At 32.9% G+C, this 25,964-nt stretch overlaps 1 long non-coding RNA gene across 1 annotated transcript; it reads right to left on the bottom strand.

The window, feature by feature from the left end:
• Positions 1 to 11,965: 11,965 nt before the first annotated feature.
• Positions 11,966 to 13,184, bottom strand: LOC142241562 (uncharacterized). Its single transcript, XR_012723697.1, has 3 exons — positions 12,816 to 13,184; positions 12,665 to 12,754; positions 11,966 to 12,219 (listed from the first exon to the last, which is right to left on the bottom strand). It is a non-coding gene; the product is annotated as an uncharacterized LOC142241562 (long non-coding RNA).
• Positions 13,185 to 25,964: the final 12,780 nt, after the last annotated feature.

The raw sequence follows: 25,964 nt of genomic DNA, 5'->3' as shown, positions 1-25,964 counted from the left end.
CAGATCTCGCGTTTAAACTAAGCTGTTGCTCTGGCATTTGGTTTGAGCAAATGCAGAGAGACAAATCCTCAGTTAAAGGCAATCGCTAAAAAGTTTATAACTTTAACGGACGCACATCTCTATACTGGTTATTCATTCCTCCGCATCGTCGATGTATAATGTCTTCTTAAACTTTCTGATAAAATATCTGCATTACTTCCTCCCAGTAAAAACGCAACGATTTTGTATTCCATCCATGATACTCATTCAGCAGCCTTCCGAATCGTTTTAGTTTGAGTTTTGTTTGTTAGCGTTGTTGTTGCTGCTGCTGCTTATGATGCTGGAAAATGGGAAAATGAGAAAAACCTACAAACTGTAACAATGAGACGTCTCTCCGTCAATGTTCCTTTTTAACGATTATTGCTAGCCATTTAAAATAACAAGCTAAACTTTTCCACATCGCATTCGCTTTAGGGATCTGAAGCATTTATTTGGTTACTACAAAAAAAAAAACGACAAGGAAAAGGAAGAAAAATTGGAAAAAATATACATTTCATTAAATAAGCTGGGTATCATGTACCACATGAGAATATAAACGGGTAACTTTAAAAATGTTAAAGCTATTGAAATTTAAAGAAACCAAAAATCTACAAGGTGTATAAATGTATATAAATACATGGTATATAAACCGCGTTGCCAGAATTGTTTCACCAAAAACCGCTAGATTTGTCCAAGAAACTAGCCAAAAAAAGCTAAAAAATGTTAAAAAAATAGCTTAAAAACGCTAAATTTTTTTGTATCAAAAGTCACATTTTTGATTGAAATTTAACAAACTTAAAGGCTTTATTTCACTTAAAATGCATATTATTTTAATTGTATTCATTTTATTTCCATTTCTGTGAGACTGTAAGAAAATCTATGTCATATTAGCTCTGTTTGCGTACTCGATACATTTTGATTACTATCACAAATTTTTCGCCCTTCGTTTATATTTTCTAGTAAAAACATTTTTCCCAGTAAACTTGCAAACTGGTTAATCATCAACAAGTCCAATGTGCGATATATTGCACAATGTCACATAGAACTGCATTAGAAAATATCAATATATTTCGTTTTAACCGAATTAATCATAAATTCGTGAACGTGTACAATTCTCCTAATTTTACCCAAGAGAATAAACCCCATTCTAACTGTCTTCCAAGTTTATACTGAATAACTTTTATTCGAAAATTTCCCATACAAACCTATTGTTGTCCCTTCACGGCTTAGGGTATCCAGTGCTTAAAGAAAACAGACCTAATGGGGGAAAAGGTAGTGTAACGCAAAGTAACATATTTCTTGCGAAACGAAAAAGCCCTTGGTCAACCATATCCGTCGAGCTCACGCAGAGAAGTAACATGATTGTCACAATCATATTCGAAGAGGAAAATAATATGATAGGAGCTATTTTCGCGGCGACCATGTACCATTTTCACCTGCAACCATGTTAGCTCAGTGAACATGGTTCTAAGAAAAATAAAATTGTCCTCATCTAAAATGTTATCATATTGATGAAAAGAATTTTGTTTGAATCAAAATACAATGGTCACGATCTAAACTGTTATGGTATTCGTCAAAAATGTTTTTCTTCCAGTTAAAGGAACATGGTCACAACCTAAAATGTTTTGATCTTTATGAAAAAACTTTTTTCGTCGTCGAAAAAAGGACGCCACTTGAGAAAAGAAAACACAAAGTTAACTTTATTTATTTGTTTTTATTTAGTTATAAACTAATTCATTGTTTATTTGTATTTATAATGTCGTGCAAGCGAACATCACATATTTTTACACACTCTATTTTGGTTCAATTTCAACAATAAGTAATCATTCCATATTTACTTCGTGCCCATCAAGTTTAAAAATGCAGGCATCATGTAAATGCAAAAAAAAATAAATAAATTATACCATAAGCAAAATGCAGAACAAAAACCAGGTAAATTTTTTTCAATTACACTTTCCTTTTTGTGTTCACATAAAACCACGTGCCTCTTCTGAAAAAATAAATAAACACAAAACACATTAATTCCGTATTCTCCGTCCATTCGAAGCAACAATCAACACGCGACTGATGCACAAAATGAAAATCGTGTGTACCTACTCAATGTTTTTATAAAATTCTTTTCGCTGCAAAAAAGTTAAAAAATTAAATGGTCACGAAAAAATATACATGGTCTTTATGGCCATGTAATGGTTCTAGACATGTCTATTCCTAACCTATAAAAATACTTTCTGCAAAAAAGTAAAAAAATTGAATGGTCAGGTACATTATTTTCCCGACCATGTAATGGTCTCAAATTCTATCATTTAAATAATAGAACATGTTTGCGGCATTTGAGAACCATTTAAATGCTTATTGCCGACATATATTTTTCTACGCTCGAAAATTCTTTTTACAAAGACAAAATACATGGTTTTCGCGACAATTACATACTCTATATAAGCATTAAATGTATACGGCAACCATGTCCAAACATGTTTTTTCTGTGCGTGCTGAAAACAAACCCGAAAGATTTGAACTCTTTTCAAAGAGTAGGGTCAGGAGAAGTCGGGCACAAAATCTGAGGAGAGGGTGTTCCGTTTCTACCATTTTTTTTAATTATGTTCTGTATTCAACTCGTGGACCCTCCTCTTCATTTCCTGTAAATTTCAAGCGTGGTTTATTAAAGGGGAGGTATCCTTCTCCTCAATATATCGGAAAATTAAGCATCATATTTCAACAACATACAAAGTTTGCTGTCCAATAAATCGGAAAAAGTAATAGTACTTAAAAATTTACCATATTAACATAACGGAGAACATGCCTTTCACGTACCCTATATTACTTTCACAAACGGTCCCTACAAATTCCAACTAAATCGACGAAGTCTATTTCACTATTCCCCTTTTCCAACCAATTTACCATATTACCACTTGTTAAAATGTTGGACACGGAGAACATACCTTTCACGTACCCTATATAAATTTCACAAACTATCCGGTCCCTATAAATTCCAAGTAAATTGATTAAGTTTATTTCACTATTCCCCTTTCCCAACCATATATAGTTTTAATTTAATCACTTTCTCCCACGTTCCCAGTAAATTTCAAGTAATTTTGCTCTATTTTTTATGGAACTATTTGCTCTATTTTAAGGCATGTCAATTTCCCCAATAAAATATCGACAAATACAGAAGTGGTTAGCACTCGTAACCATCCTTGAAAATTTCAAGAAAATCTAGAAACTTTTCTTCAAGAAGGTTCCCTTCCCGTCCAAATACCCAAAAGTAAGATACATGATACTAATTACATAACCCTTCCATGCGGCCTTTGTAAATTTCAAGTAAACTTCAGAATTTTAGTTGTTCAGTTTTGGAGGAGCCCATAGTTACTTTACTTGACTTTTTTGGACGATGTGAGACTGGCCTTAACATCTTTCCCTGAAGTCGAAGTAACACTCCCCCATATTGTGGTGAACTTCTCTCTTACCGATAAGTGCTTCCCGATTCTATATTTAACTCAATGACAAAGGACCTCATTTTATAGCCGAGTACGGTACGGACGTTCAGAAATATCATCAGTGGTACTGAGAGGATAAACCCCGCTAAAAAACTGTTTGGTGTTTGGTCGAATCTGGAATTGAATCTACGGTGTTCCCCCAAACCCGAACTTTTACATAGTTTTGCAAACCAGATATATATTTTTTTGTAAAATTGTACGAAATTTTGTACCTCGCATAGCAAAAGTACAATAATACTACAATGACCTATTTGGTACAAATTGAAATAGTCAGTTTGTTTTCAAAACACTCAAAAAGTCACAGCGGACTATATGAAATCTCTATAAAAGGGTAATTTTTAAAGAACTATAGGAAATTTAAGAAAAACATAAACTTCAGGAAAATTCATGAAATCTTTATTTGAATCGATATTATGTAACAAAAATCAACATTTCTCCCAAAAATAATGTACTTCCAAACCACATTTTTTTACCAAACTCGCACATTCCTCATCAGCTTCCTCTACTTGCAGCAAAACTATCAACCAATTATCAAAGTCCCTTTTCTAAAATTTTTCCAAACGGACTTCATAGTCAGAGACCAAGAAAACTTACACATCCGATATTTAAATGTTTGTTCCATTGGAGTTTTTGGTCAAGAGGGAGTGTCTGTGGGAGCCTTTGTATTTATATGAGTATTGGTGTGTGTTCGTGTGTAAGTGCCATTGTATTGATTTTAGTGTGCATTTATGTGCGCATTATCGTTTAGACAATACCGATAGTATTACGAGAATTGTTATCGTTATAGACGATGGCACATCCAGCAGCATCGCCAACAGCGAAAAAGAATTTTTCTTTTGCTATTACCAAAGACAAAGGGGGCAATATCAAAGAGCTTGGTGTAGTTGTTGTTCATTGGCACAAGTAAACTTGCCATCTTCTTTCATACTTGTTGGAATGCTAAAAAGATGTTGGAAACTCTTCTGTGTCATGGAGGAAGTGCTTCAAGTTATCGTCTTTTCTTATTGGCCATTAAGATATTGTGTTCTTGTTAGAGAATCGTCAAATGATTTTCTCTTGGCTTTGACTTTAGGAAGTAAGCAAAGTGAAATGAGGTTAACGTTGCTATCATTTAAATTCCAAAATGGCTTTATAACTTCGTTGTTTATTTGTTGAAGATTGGAACACAAAAATAGTTCAATATAACATAGATATTGTTTATTCTCACATGTTCAGGTAAAGCTTAGGAATAACTAACACAAGTCGGTGATAAACCATATGAGACCATTTAAACGCAGAAATAAGACATGCATTTGAGGAATCTAAAGTCGGATGGGATTGACCTTGGGACTTTCCCTCACAGTTACTGTTTGGTTGTTGAATTAGAGCTACATCTATATCCCCATTAATCAGTGAGACTTTTAAGGCAGCACATACAATGGTGAAAATTTCTTTGTAGGAACGACTACAGGATTTTTCATCAAATTCGACTCCGATTTTTTTATTGACAATTTCATGTTACATGAATTCTACAAAAGGACAAATATCGTCTTAATATTTTTTTCTTAAACAAGTAGATGATTGCAACCAATTTCAGGTTGCTTTCATTTCTAAGCCACTCGTCTGACAGTTTACAGATTAATTCCATTGATATTTTACTTTATTGTTCGAACGTTTACAAAAGCATTTTGATCTCTTGCATCCATAAATAATGTTTATGTGCTTGCTGTATATTTGGCGGAAAACCCACAAATGGCCATTGTTCGTGCCCTCTAGCATTTAAATGTGAATAAATCTTTTGTTGCTCGTAGCATTGCTCGTTGCCGTGATACTGGTTGTGTTTTATTGCGCCCAAAAAGAGGACAAAACAAAACCAGAAATTATGCAAAAAGTGAAGGGCATGTTTGATCGAAATACACGCCGAAGTGGTATAACATAACTAGAGAAGGAATATGATCACCTACTAGAGCAAAATATTATTTTTGGACGTTGAACAAGAAACAGGTTTATGTTTGGCGAGAAAACAACATTTTTGTGACGAGAATGGTTCAACGCATATTAAAATTTGATCTTGGACTGAATCCAAAAATTACAAGAGCAAGGGAAAAATTACCGATGCACTACAAAAAGAAATCATAGAATGAAGCCGCCGAGTCGCGCCGGTGATTTCAGTCTCCGCCGACCCTTTTTTGCCATTCGACGCGGCCGCCGAATACGTCGACTCATTTCGACCCAAATCTAGTCGCCACACACAAAAAAAAATTTTTCTGATTCAATCACGAAATTAATTTATCCAATTAATTTTTTAATTGAAATGTCTTCAATCACAGAAATGATAGTATCAATTAAAAAATTAATTGACAGTCAATTAAAAAATTAATTGATCCAATTAAAAAATTAATTGATACTATTAATTTGTGTGATTGATTTTTATTTCAATTAAAAAATTTGTTGATTCAATTAAATTTTTAATTGAATGTTTTTTAAAACTCAATTAAGATGTTAATTGGAAAAATTTTCGTGAATTTTTTTTTTTCTGTGCAATTATTCAATACTATTGATTAAAATCAGAAAAAATTATTAATAATATATTTATTTTATTTTATTTTCATTATGGAATTTGAAGCCAAAAAGTGGCCAATTTATATAAATTACAGTGGACTATGAATAAAGTACAATTCAAATTATGATAATGCGAGAAGCTACCTGCAAAGAAAAAAAAAAAACGTTTGGAAAACGTATACCGAAAAAGTTGTTCTTTTGGTAGAGTTTTTGAAATTCTTCGAAAATTTTAAACTTTTCTGACCAAAAATTTGTTTGTTACAAAATTTTTATTTTTTCAATAACAAAAAATTATTTTTGAACCAAGAACACAGTCCATTCGTTTATATCAAGCACTGTTCTTTTCTGACTTTAAGTTTTTAATAAGACACATTTTACAGTTTCTTAGTAAAAATTTAATATAACATAGTAGTATGTAATGTTGACATCTTTTCGAAATCTTCCGAACATATCTGGAATAAAAAAGTGCGCATTTTTTACAAGAAAAGAAAACGCCATAAGTGAGCCTGATACATCGGGCTGCCACCTAACCTAACCATTATGCTACACGGTCACCCACGTATTTGTGTTTATTATTTTTTTACTTTCCCGTTTGCTGCTTTTTTTCCACGCCGTTAGTTTTTCTAACCCGGCTTTTTTCTGTACGTCTTTTTTCGACGCCGTCAGTTTTTCCAATCCGGCTTTTTTCTATTCGCCTTTTTTTCGACGCTGTCAGTTTTTCTAATCCGGTTTTTTTCTGTACGCCTTTATTTCGACGTCGCACATTGGGGTTTTTGATACCAAAAATGGGAATTAATTGAAAAATGAAATTTAGGAGAACCGAAAAAATTTTTATAGTCGGTAAAAGTACACAAAATTCCACATCACTAGCGCAAAAATTGTGTCTTTGACAAGTACCGTTGTGTCACTATATATGTTTGAAGTTGGAGTTATTTTACGTTTTCCTTGTGTGCGATATAAATGTAAATTATTGGTGTCTTAAAAATTAGTTTTGAGTGTTTTCTAAAGCGATAATTAAAAAAATAATAATGGAACCTTCATCCTCAGGTTAATAAGATTATTTTTGTGTTTTTTATTTTTATATTTGACTTGTGTTATTATATGAAATTTAGTTTCGCTCGTAAGTCTTTAAATTAGAGGATTTCGAGAAATATGTCGACAAATAGTTGTGAATAAAGCCAAATTAAGTAAAAAAGTTTATTTTTTCTAAAACAATAAACTCTTTTGAAAGCATAGATGAAAAAGTTGTCTGCACTTTTTTGCACATTTTGAAATTAAATGGAAATACATTTTTCAACCGCTGGTACTATATGTCCCCAACTGTTCACAAATATTTATTACTTGGAGCAGAAATAATTAACCACGCTTTACTTCCAATTGGACAGTTGTCGGAAGAAGCGCAAGAAGCTAGAAACAAAGATTTTAAAAATTTTAGAGAGCATTTTTTGCGAAAATGTTCTATGGAAAAGTCAAATGAAGAGATATTTAAAAGACTGTTAATTAACATACTTCGGATCCAGTTATATCAGAAATGAGAAATTAAAGGAGAAGAAACCCCACAATTTGCCTATGGAAGCAATTCAAATGTTGATATTTGAGTCAAATCTTGATGGTGATCAAAATGCCAGTGTTGATGATAATGATACATATAGTAATTTTACTGACGATGATGATAATAATTGTTAAGAATCAGATCAAAAAGCAGATATTCATTCTCTTTTTTTTTGTTGCAAATTAACTAATGGAAAACAAATAAAATGTGGACTAAAAAATATTTAAAATTTGATTGGTTTTATGTCTTTTAGTGAATTTGGCCGAAAAAAGTTAAAACTATAAACAGGGAAAGCTACTTCGAATTAATTCCCACTTTTGACATCAAAAACCCCACTGTGCGTCGTCAAATTTTCAAAAACCCAAATTCTAAATGGGAACTCAATTCTTGTAGCAAAGCCAACAACTACCATAAAGTGGTGAAAACTGTAAACCCAATTTATCCACCACCGATCGTCAGCGACAGCTAGTGGTGGTTGTTCTATAGAGTTACTTACCACGGCATTCCATCAATCGATGCGGGTAGATGGCTTGGCTATTCATTATAAAAAAATGTTCAATAGGTGGCGCCTAAAAGTAGCAGGGTAAGGAATTTCCCTTATTATTATATAAAGGCTGCTTTCAGACATGAAAATGGGCGTCCAACATTAGAAGGCTCATTGCGGACTTGGGTTAGGATAGCAAAGGTTGCAATCCGTTATTTCAGGCTCACTTGGACTATTCATTCAGCCCATTGTGATACCACAGTGACAGCACTCTAATCAATGAGTGCTGTCCGATTTTATGTTTACCATAGCTCAATGATAAGAGACCTCCACTGCTGAAAAACGTTTTGGTGTTTGGTCGAAACTGGGATTGATCCCAGCCCCTGGGATTGATCCGTACCATTCCAGACGTCGACAATAATCAGAATGATGGCCAGAAATGGCAACAGCCATTAATCAATTTTTCAAGAAAATCATTTTTAGTAATGAGGAACATTATAACCCATTAGACTGGTCAATAAGAAAAATAGCTGCTGAAAGCAGATGTATACCAACTATAGCTAGAAACAAGTATAAACAGCCGTGATTTCGGCCGAAACTTAAATACCTATAACCGTGAATCAAATAAAATTTTTTCCTGTGAAAGTCCCTCGTCGTGGCGTGTTACTTGAAGATATATGGAATTTCATGTGGGTATCTAAGAAACCTACTACCAATAGAAGTGCAAATGATACGATTCCCGAAGTTAAATTTTGAAGTTTTTGTGGAATCATTAGCTCTCGTGTAAGCGTGCAAGAACATGATGAAATAATGCCTTGATCTGAAATGAAAATTCTGTAGAATGGAATTTAGTTTCGAGCGATTCGATGACAAGCGAAATCGGGAGATCGGCCTATGTGGAGGTTTAAGTCTAATGAGTGCTATACCAAATCATGGAGCGATACACATCATTTTCGACACACCTATTTGTGATCCTAAAATACCTCTAGATTTCCATTTCAGTTATTTCGGATAAAAACTACGATTCCTAGAAGCCCAAGACCGCAAATCGGGGTCTGGTTTATATGAGGGTTATATAAAAACCTGTGCCGATATAGTCCATCTACGAAATTGACGTGTCTGCAACCAAACAACGTATATGTGCCGAATTTCAGACCGATAGCACCATTATTGAAGGCTGTAGGGTGAGTACAACAAACTGACAGACGGACAGGGTTATGTCACCTTAGAATTTTTCTCTGATCAAGAATATATATACTTTATATAGTCGGAAATCGATATTTCTATGTGTTATACACCGAATGAAAAACTTATAATACCCCCATCACCATTCTATGGTGGTGGGTATATCAATCATACTCCACACTTCATCTTATCCAGATACCAATCCGATGGACCTGCTACACGCAGAACATGATCACCCCAAACATGTTTCACGAGCAAAATGCTACGTATGCCAAATTTGGTCAAAATCAGATCAGATTTAGATATAACTTTCATATATATCTTTCGCCTGATTTACATTCATATGACCACGGAAGCCATAGTTTCATTCCGAAAATTTTTAAATTTTGACAGAGAGTGCAACTAATATGTTATGTGTGCCAAATTTAATAAAAATCAAAATGCCCACATTTTTCTTGTAAAATCGCCATTGCTAAGTCGAAAACTAGTAAAAATGATTCAAATTAATCTATACTCTAATTCGTATTTTGTTTATTATTTTATGCGATGGCTTTAGATTTAAATATTTCCAATATTTTTATACCCTCCACCATAGGATGGGGGTATATTAACTTTGTCATTCCGTTTGTAACACATCGAAATATTGCTCTAAAATCCCATAAAGTATATATATTCTGGGTCGTGGTGAAATTCTGAGTCGATCTGAGCAAGTCCGTCCGTCCGTCTGTTGAAATCACGCTAACTTACGAACAAAACAAGCTATCGACTTGAAACTTGGCAAAATTAGTTGTTATTGATGTAGGTCGGATGGTATTGCAAATGGGCCATATCGGTCCACTTTTACATATAGCTCCCATATAAACGGACCCCCAAATTTGGCTTGCGATTGCTCTAAGAGAAGCAAATTTCATCCGATCTGGCTGAAATTTGGTACATGGTGTTAGTATATGCTCTCTAACAGCCACGCAAAAATTGATCCATATCGGTCCATAACTACATATAGCCCCCATATAAACCGATCCACCGATTTGTCTTGCGGAGCCTCTAAGAGAAGCAAATTTCATCCGATCCGGCTGAAATTTAGTACATGGTGTTGGTATATGCTCTCTAATGACCATGCAAAAATTGTTCCATATCGGCCCATAATTATATATAGCCCCCATATAAACCGATCCCCAGATTTGACCTCCGGAGCCTCTTAGAGGAGCAAAAGTCATCCGATCCGATTGAAATTTGGTACGTGGTGTTAGTATATTGTCTCTAATAACCATGCCAAAATTGGTCCATATCGGTCCATAATTATATATAGTCCCCATATAAGCCGATCCCCAGATTTGACCTCCGGAGCCTCTTAGAGGAGTAAAATTCATCCGATCCGGTTGAAATTTGGTACGTGGTGTTAGTATATGGTCTCTAAGAATTGGTCCATATCGGTCCATAATTATATATAGCCCCCATATAAATCGATCCCCAGATTTGTCCTCCGGAGACTCTTGGAGGAGCAAAATTCATCCGATCTGGTTGAAATTGGGAACATTGTGTTAGAATGTGGTCTCTAAGAAACACGCACGAATTGGTCAATATCGGTCCATAATTATATATAGCCCCCATATAAACCGTTTCCCAGATTTGATCTCCGGAGTCTCTTAGAGGAACAAAATTCATCCAAATTCATGCAACGTGGTGTTAGTATAAGGCCGCTAATAACCTTGCCAAAATTGGTCCGTATCGGTCTAGAGTTATATATAGTCGATCCCCAATCACACAAAAATTGGTATATATCGGTTCATAATCATAGTTGCCACTTGAGCCAAAAATAATCTACCAAAATTTTATTTTTATAGAAAACATTGTCAAAATGTTATTTCTATAGAAAATTTTATCAAAATTTTATTTCTATAGAAAATTGTTTCAATTTTTTTTTTCTATAGTAAATTTTGTCAAAATTTTATTTCTATAGTAAATTTTGTCAAAATTTTATTTTTATAGAAAATTTTGTCAAAATGTTATTTCTATAGAAAATTTTGTCAAAATTTTATTTCTATAGAAATTTTGTCAAAATTTTATTTTTATAGAAAACATTGTCAAAATGTTATTTCTATAGAAAATTTTATCAAAATTTTATTTCTATAGAAATTTTTTTTAAAATTTTATTTCTATAGAAAATTTTGTCAAAATTTTATTTCTATAGAAAATTTTGTCAAAATTTTATTTCTATAGAAAATTTTATCAAAAAAATTTTTTTTCTATAGAAAGTTTTGTCAAGATTTTATTTCTATAGAAATTTTTTTCCAAATTTTACTTCTATAGAAAATGTTGTCAAAATTGTATTTCTATAGAAACTTTAAACTTAATTATATACGTATTTAATCGGCCTTTTTAGTTTAATATATACCACACACAGAAAACAAATTTGTTGTGCCAACCAATTTTTTTGCCAACCGATTTATTTGGTCCCATCTACCATCAGAATATAACCGACAATATTTGTTAGAGCAACCAATTATTGTCTGGCACAACAATACATAAATTGTTTGGATAACTAAAATTTGAGCACATTAACACTCTAATTGGTAATCCCAACCAATAAAATTTCATTCGTTTGTTAAAACAACTAATTATTTTTTCGGACAACCTTATGAATTTAAGAAACAATCCTTTGAATTAAGTTTAATTTATATTTAATTTTATTACATGTTAATATTTTTTGTATTGATTATTGAGCTAATAAAAAATCGTCATCTGTAGAACATTTTTGAACTGGAAAAGAAACTTCACAAAATAGCTAGTTGCGATGTTTGCAAACCAATCTGCATAATTTTCAGGCCCAAGGAGGTCCTCGGCCTATAAGAATTCTTCTAAACTTGTTATCTCCGATTTCATAAATCTTATTGGTGGACAGTTCTCAAAATATTTTGCTTTTACAGCCTGAAAGAAAAAAATACCTAACGAAATTTTTGCGTTAATATCCAATTTGGCATGATCGTGCACCCAGAGAAGGAATATGACCACCTCAAACATGTTTCAAGAGCAAAATGTTATTTTTGGATGGTGACCATGTAACATGTTCGCTGCAACCATGTTATTTTCTCGAAAATTATGGATCTGTTTTCAGAAAACATGTTATGTTTGCCGAGAAAACAACTTTTTTGCGACAAACATGTTACATGGTCACCATCCAAAAATAATATTTTGCTCTTGAAACATGTTTGAGGTGATCATATTCCTTCTCTGGGTGTGGTCTGATGGCAAAATTTGTCTAAAAGTACACGCCTTGCATGATTACATATACCATTCGGTTTGAGTCGCAGAAGTAAAGCCAATCTATCCGAAACACCTACATAGCTTAGAACTGAATGGAAATGTTTCAGTTGCGGTACTTATAATTACCGGATCGATTTTCAGCGTGACTCTGAACTCAGGCATGGATCATGAAATTTTGTCGTTACATCGGAAGTCGTCACATTTGTTGAGATATCCCTAGAGGGAAGAAGGTAAAGAGTGAGGAGTATTAATTTAATTTGATGTTTAAGTTACTTACCACTTACGAATACAGCTACCCAATTTTAAAATATACAAAAAATCTCTCAGACTTGGCCACTCTGAAAACCGGCACCTACCAAACGTGGACGGTTTTCTAACTGGACACCTGCCAAATGTGGACAAATGTTAGACGAACGTTTGTGTCTTCCATTCACTGTATATGTATAACTCACAGCAATCCTTTATGGACAGAATGTTCTCTAAATTTGAGTAAACGTCATCAAAATATTGAATTGAAATTTAAAGTTGATAATTAATTAGGCAAAACACAATATATTTGTTGTTATATATGTATATGTAGTCCATAGCAACCAATTCCCTTTATAACTATCAAATCTGTTAACACAACCAACTTAGTTGTTAAACAGACCTTCAGTTGGGCATGGAGGCATATTGGCAAAAGAAGTCAGTTAGCACAACGGGGTGCAATAAATTGAAATGGTTGCTTACTTCAATATATAAATAACGACCAATACTTGGTCGTGTGTACCAACTTTCGGTCACACCGCTATTATATTGGTTATATGAACTATCTAACAAAAGAAATAACTAACAATTACTCCACACAATTAAAAATTGTAAGTCTCCACTATCAAATTGTTGTCGTAATCGAATTCCAACCAATCATTTCTCTGGGTGCACGTATGGACTATATGGTATATATTACGGTATTAAGAAGTTTTAAGATACCTTGCCATCGGCAAGTGTTACCGCAACCCAAGTAATTCGATTGTGGATAACAGTCTTCAGTAGAAGTTTCTACGCAATTCATGGTGGAGGGACATAAGCTTCGGCCTGGCCGAACTTACGGCCGTATAAACTTGTTTTTACTGACATTGTGCTCCGTCCTGGTCATTAGCCGATTTGAATTTTGAGTCAAAAAAAAATTTGTAAAAGTCTAAAAAATTTTGTCCAAATCTTCATATTTAAATATTTATATATGGGAATATAAACTTTTATATAGCTCCCAACAAATTTGAAGAAGTTAAGATGGTATCAAAAATTTTGGCCCCGCCCGACTTTAGACTTTACTTATTTGTTTGTAATTACTCAGGGCAAAACAGAATGAATTCTGAAATTTGGACTACATCCACACATTTATACAAATCAATACGAAAGAAAAACTCGCACCAAAACGGAAGTTGTGCAGATAAAGCTCCCATATCCATCATCGTCAATGTCCAGTGGTGATATACTGATTCAGTAGTAGGGCTATTGTAATATACCATATAGTGGGTCCCGTTGGACTTTAGTTCTCTCCTGTCTTATTTTATCTATATAAGGTTAGCCTATTAAATTCCAATTATATCCAAATTAAAATATCGACTATATGAAAAGCTCTTTTAAGATGAGAGAGGGCAACAGGCATCTAGTCGATTTCTAAAAACCATTACTACGGCTATTAATTGTCGAATGTTCATTAACTAAACAGGATAGCAAGGGCAGTGACGATATGGGAGTGTGTATATGTACACTTACACACATGTGTGTTAGTGGGATGATGGTCCATGTTAGGTGTTCTCCAAACAATGTTTAACTGAAATTAACATTTAATGACATAAACTACAATACTCGCATTAAACCGAATATCAGAAAAACCTCAGCCATAACAGCAACCAACCACCAAACATCCATCCATCCGTAGCACCAGCAGAAGCAGCATCAATGCTGGTGATATCAGTAATTTCTCTACAATCACAAGGTGCCCATAATGGACATTCTCCAACACGCATACACCCAAACACATTCATCCTTTTAAAACCATGGCTCGACGATGTAAGTGTAGATATGTGGGCTTGTCTCTTGCCCATCCTTGGTCGCCATGACAATCAGCAAAGGACTTTAACAAACATGAACTTTGACTGGGGTACGGTGCTTAAAAGTCCATTGTGGGTTTAGTTAAACTCATATTTACGATTATGATCTTTTCGAAAAACCGACGGCGCAACAATTCCCATTTGAATAAATTTTATTTTGACTTACAAAATAATTAGAAAGGATTTAGTTACCCCACATACATGGTAGTCAGCCATGGACTGTGGACTATGGAATATGTGACACGTAACTGGTTTTTGTGCTTAGGTGGAAATTTCACTATCTTCCTTCACTTAATGTAATCATCAATAAATCGTTTAATTTTGGAACCTAAAAACTTGTTTTTTGTCATTTATATACCTGTATGTTGTTTTTGGTTTTTGCATAACCTATTAGTTTAAGGGACCAACATCGAGGTACATATATATCACACAAATACTTGTTTTGTGATGGTATTAATTGGCTATTCCTATTTGGGTTAGATATATATTTTTTTAAGTTTCAAATACTATACAATACGACAATAAGGTTGAAATTCTGTTCATAAGACATAGAAATATTGATTGGATTGTCAATTTCTAGTAACCTTATTACTGCTCTCAAAAATTTAAACAATTTACTTGGATCCAAAGATTTCGACCTTATCTTAAAAATCGGATTTAACTACGATTTTTTTTCTGTGTAAATATGTGACCTAGGCTTTGGTCACACTGGGCAAATATTTGACAGAAATCAAAAACATATTCGTCGCCACAGCCAGCAAACATTTTTATCTCATATTTGACATATAACACCATATATGGTCATTAATTTATTGATTATTTGGATCTTATAGTAAATGTACGATAAAAATATTAAAAACTAACCAAGCATTGGCTGAAAAGGCCGTCAGTTGTTGGTAAATTGTATAATTTTCCACACCATAATGAATTTTTCCTTACTGTCTTAAATGTCTCAAAAATTTTATGAACTAAGCGAATTTATAAAGTTCAGTGACCGTTCACATAAGTTCAATGTGATCTAAGGCAGAAGAAAAAATTCTTACGTTTCCCAAAAATATAGGTGGCATAGTAACAATTTCCGGAGCTTCTTGGAGATGAAAATTTCATCCCATCCGGTTGAAATTTAGCGATGTTAATATATGGCCTCTAATAATTATGCAAAAATTGGTTCATATAAACCGATACCCAGTTTTTTTCTCTTGAGTATCGTGGAAAAGAAAATTTCATCCGATCCGGTTAAATTTAAAATTTGATGTCAGTATATCACTTTTATTAATTATGCAAAATTTGGTTCATATCTATTCATAATTATATAACCGATTCCCCAAGATTTGACCCCAAAAAACTTAGGATACAGGAGGAATCGAACTTAGATTTGTTGTTTTGTAACCTAATACGCTATAATGCAATTTTGCAATAAAATGATATACAAACTCTTCATCATAGCGGCTTACTTGATAATATATATAATTTCAGGAAAGTGATTTGTTTTATGCACAGAAAAATATCACCAACATATTTCCAATTAAAATGTTGATTGTTTCTTCGAAATTTGCTTCATCAAAAATTGATATTCCAAATGAACTTCAAATTGAATATATAGGAGTGAAAATAAGGTGCGGCCATAATTCATTGTTTGTGACTTGCTCCTATATTCCTCCTGGTTCTTGTAACGATGTTTATAATGCTCATTTGACTGCTATCCAATCGGTCCTATCTACTGCGAGATCCTCTGATTTGATTGTTTTGTCTGGTGATTTTAACATTCCATCTATTACATGGAAATATTGTGAGGAAATGAATTACTCCGTACCAATGCTAAGAAATGGATATCAATCTGAATTTGTTGAAAACTTGTTAAAAGATGGTCTTTTTCAAATTAGCAACATACAAAATTCGAATAATAAATTACTTGATTTATTTTTTACAAATGAACTAAAAGATGTGTTTTTATCACGCGTCAATGCCGTTGTAAATCCTGAAGATGTTCATCATCCCACTGTCTGTATGGATATAAATATGTCTTTTTCGAGATCTATGCGAAATAAACTCGTATTGAAAACTGATAAAATATTCTCTTTTAATAGAACTGATTATGAAAAACTGAACTCATTACTATTAAATGTGGATTGGAATAAAATCTTACCAGCGAGAAATTTTGATGAATCAATAAATACATTTTATGAAACTTTGAATTCATTCATAGCCCAATCTGTTCCATTAATTCGAATAACTTCTCACACTGGTCCACCTTGGAATGACAGTAAATTACGTAACTTGAAGAATAGAAAGAATAAACTTTATAAAAAGTATAAAAAATCTGGATCTGTGACTGACTATGCAAACTACTCAATTGCTCGTTCAGAATACAACCTGTGGAATAAACAATCCTATAACAATTATTTATCGAAAATTAAAAATGAACTGAAGCTTAATCCAAAGTCATTTTACAGATTTGTTAATTCTAAACGTCAATCAAATGTGTATCCAAGAACCCTTCACTATGGTGCTGTTGAAGGGGATGATAATGAATCTATATGTAATTTGTTTTCAAAGTTCTTTGCAACAACTTACTGCCATAAGGATTTCAAGCAATCTGATGCGTACCCATATAAGATACAGGAATATTCGACATTCACTACTCCATTTATTTCTCCTGATATTGTGATGAGTTATATGGAAAAGATAAAATGTTCATATCGCCCGGGCCCTGATGGGATTCCCAGTAACATCCTCAAATATTGTGTTCATTCCCTTTCGACTGCTCTTTCATTTCTGTTTAATGAATCTTTGCGCACAGGTCACTTTCCTACGTTGTGGAAGAATTCATTTATCATTCCGCTATTTAAAAATGGAAGCAAGTCAGATATTACGAATTATAGAGGCATTGCTAAATTAAGTGCTATTCCAAAACTGTTGGAGAAAATTATTTCTGATATTTTGAATCATCAAGTATCCTCTCTTCTATCGCCTAAACAACACGGCTTCCGTAAATCTTGTTCGACCATAACAAATATCTTGGAATTGACTACAATGGTTAATGAAGGCTTTAGAGATCGTTTACAGACTGATGTCATTTATACTGATTTTAGTAAGGCGTTTGACAAAGTAAACCATTCACTTTTACTGTACAAACTGCATCGCATGGGCTTCAGTGAATTAATGGTATCCTGGTTTGAAAGTTATCTAAAGAATCGTACACAATTTGTAGTATTTGATAACATTATTTCAAAATCAATACATGTGCCTTCGGGTGTTCCACAAGGCAGTCATCTTGGCCCTCTATTGTTCTGCTTATTTATAAATGACCTTCCATCAGCCATTAAATATGGTTACACTCTCATGTATGCTGACGATGTTAAAATTATAAAGGTTATTCGGAATAGTGATGACCAATCCTTACTCCAATCTGATCTGAATAGCATGTACAGATGGTGCTCATCAAATATGATGGAACTGAACATAAGGAAATGCAAGCATATCTCTTTTTATAGATTAAATTATATCGACACGAATTATAACTTGAATGGCACAACGCTTGAAACTGTTGAATCCTTTAAAGATCTTGGAATACTTTTGGATCGCATGCTAAATTTTAGATCTCACATTTCTATGACTGTAAATAAGGCCTATGGATCATTTGGATTTGTCAAGCGGTGGAGTAAGGAATTTTCTGACCCATTTGTTACAAGAAATTTATATACTTCACTTGTGCGTCCTATCCTGGAATATGGATCTGTAATTTGGGACCCACAGTACCAAATTCATTGCAATCGTATTGAATCTGTTCAGAAACAATTTTTACTGTTTTGTTTACGTCGGAATAACTTTACACCTGAAACCTTGCCGTCTTACAAAGAAAGACTATCGCTCATCAAATTACCTACACTGAAAAGTAGACGTACCATGCTGAATATCTGTTTTATGGTTGATTTAATTAACGGAAGATTTAAATCTGAGTTCCTTATTAACAGCATATCATTCAATGTTCCCTTTAGACCTACCCGCAACTTTGAACTGCTCCACATTGAATACTTTCGAACGAACTTTGAAAACAACGATCCACTTCGCTGTCTTTGTAAAGAATTCAATAAATTTTATTATTATCTTGATTTGTCAGAAGAGAAATACAATGTAAAGAAAAAGATAACATTATTATTAAATACTTGATATATTAACAAACAATATGTATATAATGTAATATATTAAATTAGTCTGTAAGGGTTTAATCCATAGATGAAAATAATAAAAAAAAAAAAAAAAAAAAAAAAAGTTGAAAACTTTTTCAATTAAAACATTAATTGAAACTATTAATATTTTAACCAAACGAGAAACATTAAGTCAATGACTGAAATTTTTTAAATTTTCAATTACAATTAACTTTTTAATCAAACCCGAATGTATAAGACAGTTAAAACATTATGGATATATTTTTTGAATTCTTAATTAATTTTTTTTAACTATACATTTTTGAATCAAACTAAAAAGGATTGAAAATAGTTATAGAAAGTGATTGAAATATAGTATAGCGATTACAAATAGTTTCGGTTTTAATTAAAAAATTAATTGAATTTTGCAATCAACATCAATTAAAAATTTAATTGAATCAATTAAAAAGTTAATTGAAATTTGCTAGTGAAATCAATTAGTTTTTTAATCAAGTATTTTTTGATGCTCAATTAAAACTGTGATTGATATTATAATTTTCGTGATTGAAGACATTTCAATAAACAAATTGGATCAAATAATTTTGTGATTGAATCTGAAAAAATAATTTGTGTGTGGGGCTACCTCGTGCAAAAATTTGACTAAATTTCATTTATGAGATTTCCATAATACATTGTAAAATAACGATAATTTATTGATATTTTTGGAGTTAACTACTATTTATGAAAATTTTCGTTTCATAACAGCACAAATGAATTAAAAGTTAAGAAAAAATTATTGGGGCCAAGTCATTACCACACTTAAAGAAAGTTAACCCTATATGGCACTAAAGCCAATTTAATTCTGTTTTAGTTCATGGAATTATTATGTTTTGAGAAAAATTTCTTGACTTTATATAAAAATCCGTAGTTAAACTAACACTAAATTTAACTTATTTAGAAAAAAATTATTTGCTAGGAGTTAAATTTTATTTTTTTCCCGAAATTTTCCACAGCTTAATCAAATTTCATTTTTGTTAAGTATGTCTCAAAAATTTTATGAACTAAACGTGGGTATAAAGTTCAATGACCGTACACATAACTTCAATATGAACTAAAGCAAAATAAGATTTTCGTACGATTCCCAAAAATAGTAAGAATGGATAAAATGGTCATGGTTTGGCGCCAATGATTTTCATCTTTACTTTTATTTAATTTTTTCTTCTATGAGAGGATGTAATTTCGTGAACTGCAGTTAAAAAGTACATCAGTGCAATAAATTTTCCCTATTTTAATTACGCTTTGTGGAAATCTCAAAATGTGGAGTAAAATTTAGTTCAATTTTTGTGCGAGGTATGTTAGTTCATTCTTCCTATGAAACAGTTTTTTTCTGTGTTCTTGTCGCCGATTTCAATTTCTTGAAGAAACCTTTTTAAACATTTATCCTCCGAATCCATAAATCGTTCTTCTGTGCTCCTCTTCAGAGTTTCGTACATATTGGATTTTCGGGACTTATTATTATGTCACTTACTTCTGACAGAATACTAGCATCTATTGATCCAACGAAGGTGTGAAACTTAGTGGAGTCTGATACTATACCGGATATGATAAACTGGCTTTCGACCTGCTTAAACCGGAGGGCAGGATTGCAATACCAAAATGGAGGAATCTTGACTGAAACTCATGCAATGTCTTGATGTTCAGCGGTCAAGGTATCATCCATTGGGCCTATTATCTTGCCTATTATCATTGGGCCTATTATCTTGTTCTGGAGAAGGAAGATTCACGCCCGGTATAAGGACTTCTTGATAAGTTTCTCTATTGCCTTGATTTGCTATTGGCTTGATTTTTTGTGGGCTATGGAACATACTCTTTTCGTCTTTAGAGATTGATGAATGTTCTCGGACTTGTCGGGGTCACCAATTGAAATGAAACTTTCTAATATTTTATTTTTAGTTACAACCATTTATTCAAATAAAATTTTCGAATGACAATTAAAATTGTTCATTTTCTATATCTCAAAAATAAAAAGTCAAAGGTAACTCGATTTGAAAATAAATTTTTTAACAAGTAAAATTAATTTTGAAGCAAAGTCAAACAAAAATTAGTTTTAATGAAAAATACAAATATGTTAGAGTGGTGTTGCTCCTACAACCACAACACAAGTGCATATTAACTACGCCGTATTTAATTCTTACTATTTTTGATAAGTGTACGAAAAACTTTGAATAAATTTAAAATTTCATTGGACTAAGGAAAACATTTTAAAAATATATAAAAACAAAATAATTATTGTTTGCAATAAACAAATATATATTTTAGCATCAGTTTAACAAGAGACTTTTTTCTGCGTGTCTTTACTAGGATTGATGTCAGACTCTTTGGATGGGCTGACACTATTAGTCCATCCTATGATAAGGAGTACAAAAATTAACATCTGAATCCAACTTCCTGATTATTTTTGAAAATTCAGTTAATATTTTTGTAATAAAATCGAAATGTTTCAATTAGAATATTATATTCCATCTACAAATTTTTGTATGGTTTATCATCCTGCTGAATCACCGCTATCACCATCTACTATATTAATTAAAGTAAACATACGAATTATGATCACCTATCCACAAAATAACATCTAAATAATGCGTAATAAAACAAGCAAGGTATTACTCATCGATAAAAAAAGATGTGTTCCCACAATAAAAGCAGGTAAAGGTCTTCATTAAGGCACAGTGGAGGGAATGAGATGAAACTAGGACTTGTGTAGCTCTCATAATAATTCTCGAGTTAACTTCTGACGATGACTATAGTCAACCGATGATGCTGCCGTTGCTGTAACATCAAGCGGCTTTCTCGTTAACATTTCAATATCCCAGCGAAAATCTTGGAAACGGTAATAACATAAATTGTGTCAAAAAGTCAACATAAGTTCAGAGGTGAATCTCTCCATACCATACAGGTAGAAGAAGGGATGCTTCTTCTTAATTTATCTTCTTCTTCTACATCACAAAGGCGGTGTCTGTTTTAAGATGTTAATATTGCATATGTGTGACCGATTACCTGGCCGTTTGTCTTTTTTTTTGGTATGCATCGATGCAGCATCGGGGAAAAATTAATTACGGACCTTTGTCTTATGATTCGTTGGTGGTGGCTTGGCCAAGCAATGCCATAAAACAATTCAGTCTGTGGGTTTTGTTGTTACCGCTCGATAATCATTGTTCTCTCAATTTGGAATTGTCCCATGGACCTGCATGGGGTCGACTTACACAATATGGCTGAATGATGATGCATCCGTCTGATTGCTCTAATTATGCAGCTGACCGCAGATGATTGTACCATCTTAAATACACGCATGCGCTGTTCTTTGTCGTTATTGGTCCATTGGCAACAAAACGTCAGGCAACAACAACAAAACAACCATATTGTATTAGGGCGGGGTTGAACCTCAGATGATCATCGTACACCATATGTATCTTTAAATGGTCGTTTGTAGATTGTTTCTGGTTACTTTTCGAAACTGATACCACAGAGACGGACAACAAAAACAACAACAACAACAGAACAACATTATGGTAATTAAGATGGAGTTATAAATCTTTTTAATTTGTTCATTTTATATTTTAATGGCGGAATTTTTCTTGTTGGGACTTTGTTATGTGATTGTCTTTACAGTGTTTTTGCTTTTGTTTCATTCAACAACAACAAAGATAAAAATGGTTTGATTGAAATTTTGTTGTAGCCCGCTTTGAAGATGCTATCGCTTCTTTTGAGGCTATAAATCGCTTTTATGGTCTTTTTAATTAAGACCTCCCAGACGGCAGAGAAAGAGTTGTGAATGTTCCTAAAAGACTCGTAAATATTGTTCTCGGTTAGCTACCGATGTGTAGAGAGTATTCTTCAAGTCAATCTTAAACAAAAGATCAAACATCTGAATTAAATTCCCTAATTAAATAAACACATTATCAATGATGTCTACTGCAATTTGGGGGTTTGCATGTGAATGTCTTCATATTCACATTCTATTGAATTAATTGCATTTTTTGAAATAAATAAATAAAAATTAAATTCGAAGAAATTAATAAAAATATGTTTTATAATAATTAAATTCCCAGCAAAAAATTGGAAGTTGTTCCTCAAAGACATATTTCCTATCAATTGTTTTCTAATTCCGATTAAGTTTTTTTGGACAAGTCATTGAAAATATACGCTATTTGATCGTCTTAAGTGGTAATATAAATTTGAACAATTAACATTAATAAAGTAAACAAACATTGAGAAAAAATTAAAACATTTTCACTTCCATTCTTTTGAGAAGGTTTTGCAAACTACAAAAATGATCAATATTTTTTAGTATTTAAATGGAAAATATATAAATAATGAAATTTTTATTAATTGAAAGTTTATAACCTTTACTTCATTTTTTGAATTAAAATTAGGTCGAAATTTTGGAAATATGAGTCCCTCTGTCAAAACCAAATGTCTATGAACTAGCATCTTTTTTTTTTTAATCGAAACCCGAGAAATTTTGCTTCTAGTTCTGTAGTTTGATCCTCCAAAATCGGGTAAAAATCCGATCATAGGCCAATACACACCATATTTCCAGTTTCAGGTAAATCGAATAAAAATTGCGGAGTCTAGAAGTCCTCGAAGTAAAATCGGGAGATCGTATATATGGGGGATATACCAACGCATAGACCGATATATACCACATTCGGTACATCTTTTGATGCGCCTAAAATACTTCCAATTTCAGTCAAATAGGATAAAAATTGCGGTGTATATTTAGATGGCCAAAAAGTCAAATGGAGAGCTCGTTTTATGAGGGGCTATATCAATACATGGACCGATATAGCTCATCTTCGTCCTTGACCTGCGTTCAGTTATAAAACCAATCTGTGCCAAATTTTAGGACGATAGCGCCATTATTGAAGTCCGTAACGTTATTAGAGAAGACAGACATACGGCCAGAAGTTTATGGTTTTATAGTCTTAGAATTTCTCCCTGGCCAAGAATATAAATAGTTTATATAGTCGGAAATCGATATTTCGGTGTGTTACACTGCTAGAAAAAAATGCCTTCCAAAATCGCTAACGTTTTTATGGCAACTGCGTCGGCGGTGCAATGCGCTAATGAGACTGTTAGTGCGTATTGTGCATGCAATCCAGGTTCGAGTTCGGTAGCGGAATGTGTAACTGGTGATTCTTATATCCGGTACCACACTGGGCATATACGAGTATGTTTGCAACACCCAGAAGGAAACGAGCTAGACGCATGGTGTCTCTGGCAATAGTGCTGAGGGTCGGCCACTGAGTCGATTTAGCCATGTCCATCTGTCTGTGAACACATTTGTGTAATCAATGTCTTGGTCGAAGATTTGCTTTTAAAATTGCACCAGTTTTACAACTGATAGTGTCTTAAAGTGTGCCAAACTTGGTTGCTGTAGGTTCAGTATATAAATATAGCTCCAATATATATATATATTTCGCCCGATTTACACTCGTATGACCACAGAGACCAAATTTTAACTCCGAATTACGCGAAAATTTCCATAATTAACATTAGTATTAGCCGACTTAAATTTTAAGTCTATAGATCTAGTGTTACAATTATTTGGGGAATTTTTTTCGTCGATGGGGATAAAATGCTTGATTTGGGGAATTAGGGATTTGGTTGGGAATTTCCACAAATTTTGCGGTGTTTGTGGGGAATTTTCGAGATCTATTCAGTATATAAATCAGATTTAGAATTATGTTTTTATGAAATTCTTTACTTCTACATGCTTAAAAAAGGCTTAAAAAAGTACACAGAATCTTAAAAAAAAAAACTTTCCACGCCATATATGTTATTTGGGGCCCAAGAGCTACTTTACAATTTACTCTGTTCTCTAAGAATTTTTTTCCTATTGTAATTATTTTGTAAGGACTCATATGCATACATCACTGATTTGGAAAATATATCCCATACATATCGGATATAGTTCACATCGGGATAACAATGCCTGTTTATTTCTCGAGCATATTAGAAGGCATAAATTCGATGACTCTTTACAGCAATAATTAAATCTGATGCTGGCTTGTATCGGATGAAATTTTTTGAGCACCCGCCTCCTGGTTGTTTTGAAATCATCAACTCTCTGTAACGAGCAAACTGGCATAAAAAAAATGGATATTTTTCCAATTTTAAATTGATTACGGATTTTCTACAGCAGATTCTATTCCTTTCCTTTTTTCAAAAAAACTTGTCAAAAATCTATTGGGGATTTTTGTGGGGAATTTAAAATTGAATTGCGCGGATTAAAGCATTCAATTTTGGGGGCAAAAGTCCGGAAAATACTTACAACACTGGGTGCAGGGTATACGAAAGTTGGACCCGGCCGACTTAAGACTTTCCTTACTAGTTTTTTAAAATATGTTTTTTCTCTCTCATATTTTTGTCTTTTCAGTTTAAAAATTTAAGCAAAATCTACAATTTTTCATGAACTAATATAAAGTCAAATCGCTTATAGAAGTTTGTCATTATAATTGAGCCAACGAAATAATGTCATAAATGCAATGAAATTTGTCGTTATTGTAATTATTTTTCTATTAAATATTTGGGAAATATTTCATACAATGTCTCAATGAGAATTTTTCGTAATACAAATGAATATATTTCATTGGCCCAATTTTAATGAGAACAATTTAAAAATATTTCACATTACAAATAAAAAATGGGTCATGGTTAAAGAGATATATTTTTCGATGCATTCAATGTGTTTTTTGGTGGTATGAACGAGTTCATAAATTCCATCCTAAGTTGTATGGGATTTATTTAATATACATCGCAATTAGAAATTTGCAAATACTCTTTGGTATATGCTATAATAATGACCTGGCAAGTTGTTAGGGATGACATTTAAATGGGCATTAGCAAACATTGGCCTTGGGCATGGGAGCAATTTCATTAACCATAATTTGTTGACTATAGCTCATTAAATGCAAATATTCTTCAGCCAGACATTGTGAAACTCTTCCACAAATCTCATTTATGCCAATTAAAAAAAACACAACGGGCCAACGGGTAGTTTAATTTAAATTTTGTTGCTTTTTATTGACTCAGTTTTTATTTGAAAATATTTATTTTTCGTATCTCTTATCCAACACATTGACTCAGACCCATACCATTTCAAATATCACGTACCACGAG

The sequence above is a fragment of the Haematobia irritans genome, chromosome 1 (assembly GCF_050003625.1).
Source record: "Haematobia irritans isolate KBUSLIRL chromosome 1, ASM5000362v1, whole genome shotgun sequence".
NCBI lineage: Eukaryota > Metazoa > Arthropoda > Insecta > Diptera > Muscidae > Haematobia > Haematobia irritans.
Note: the sequence above shows the minus strand (reverse complement) of the source record. Positions and strands in the feature narration are given on the sequence as shown.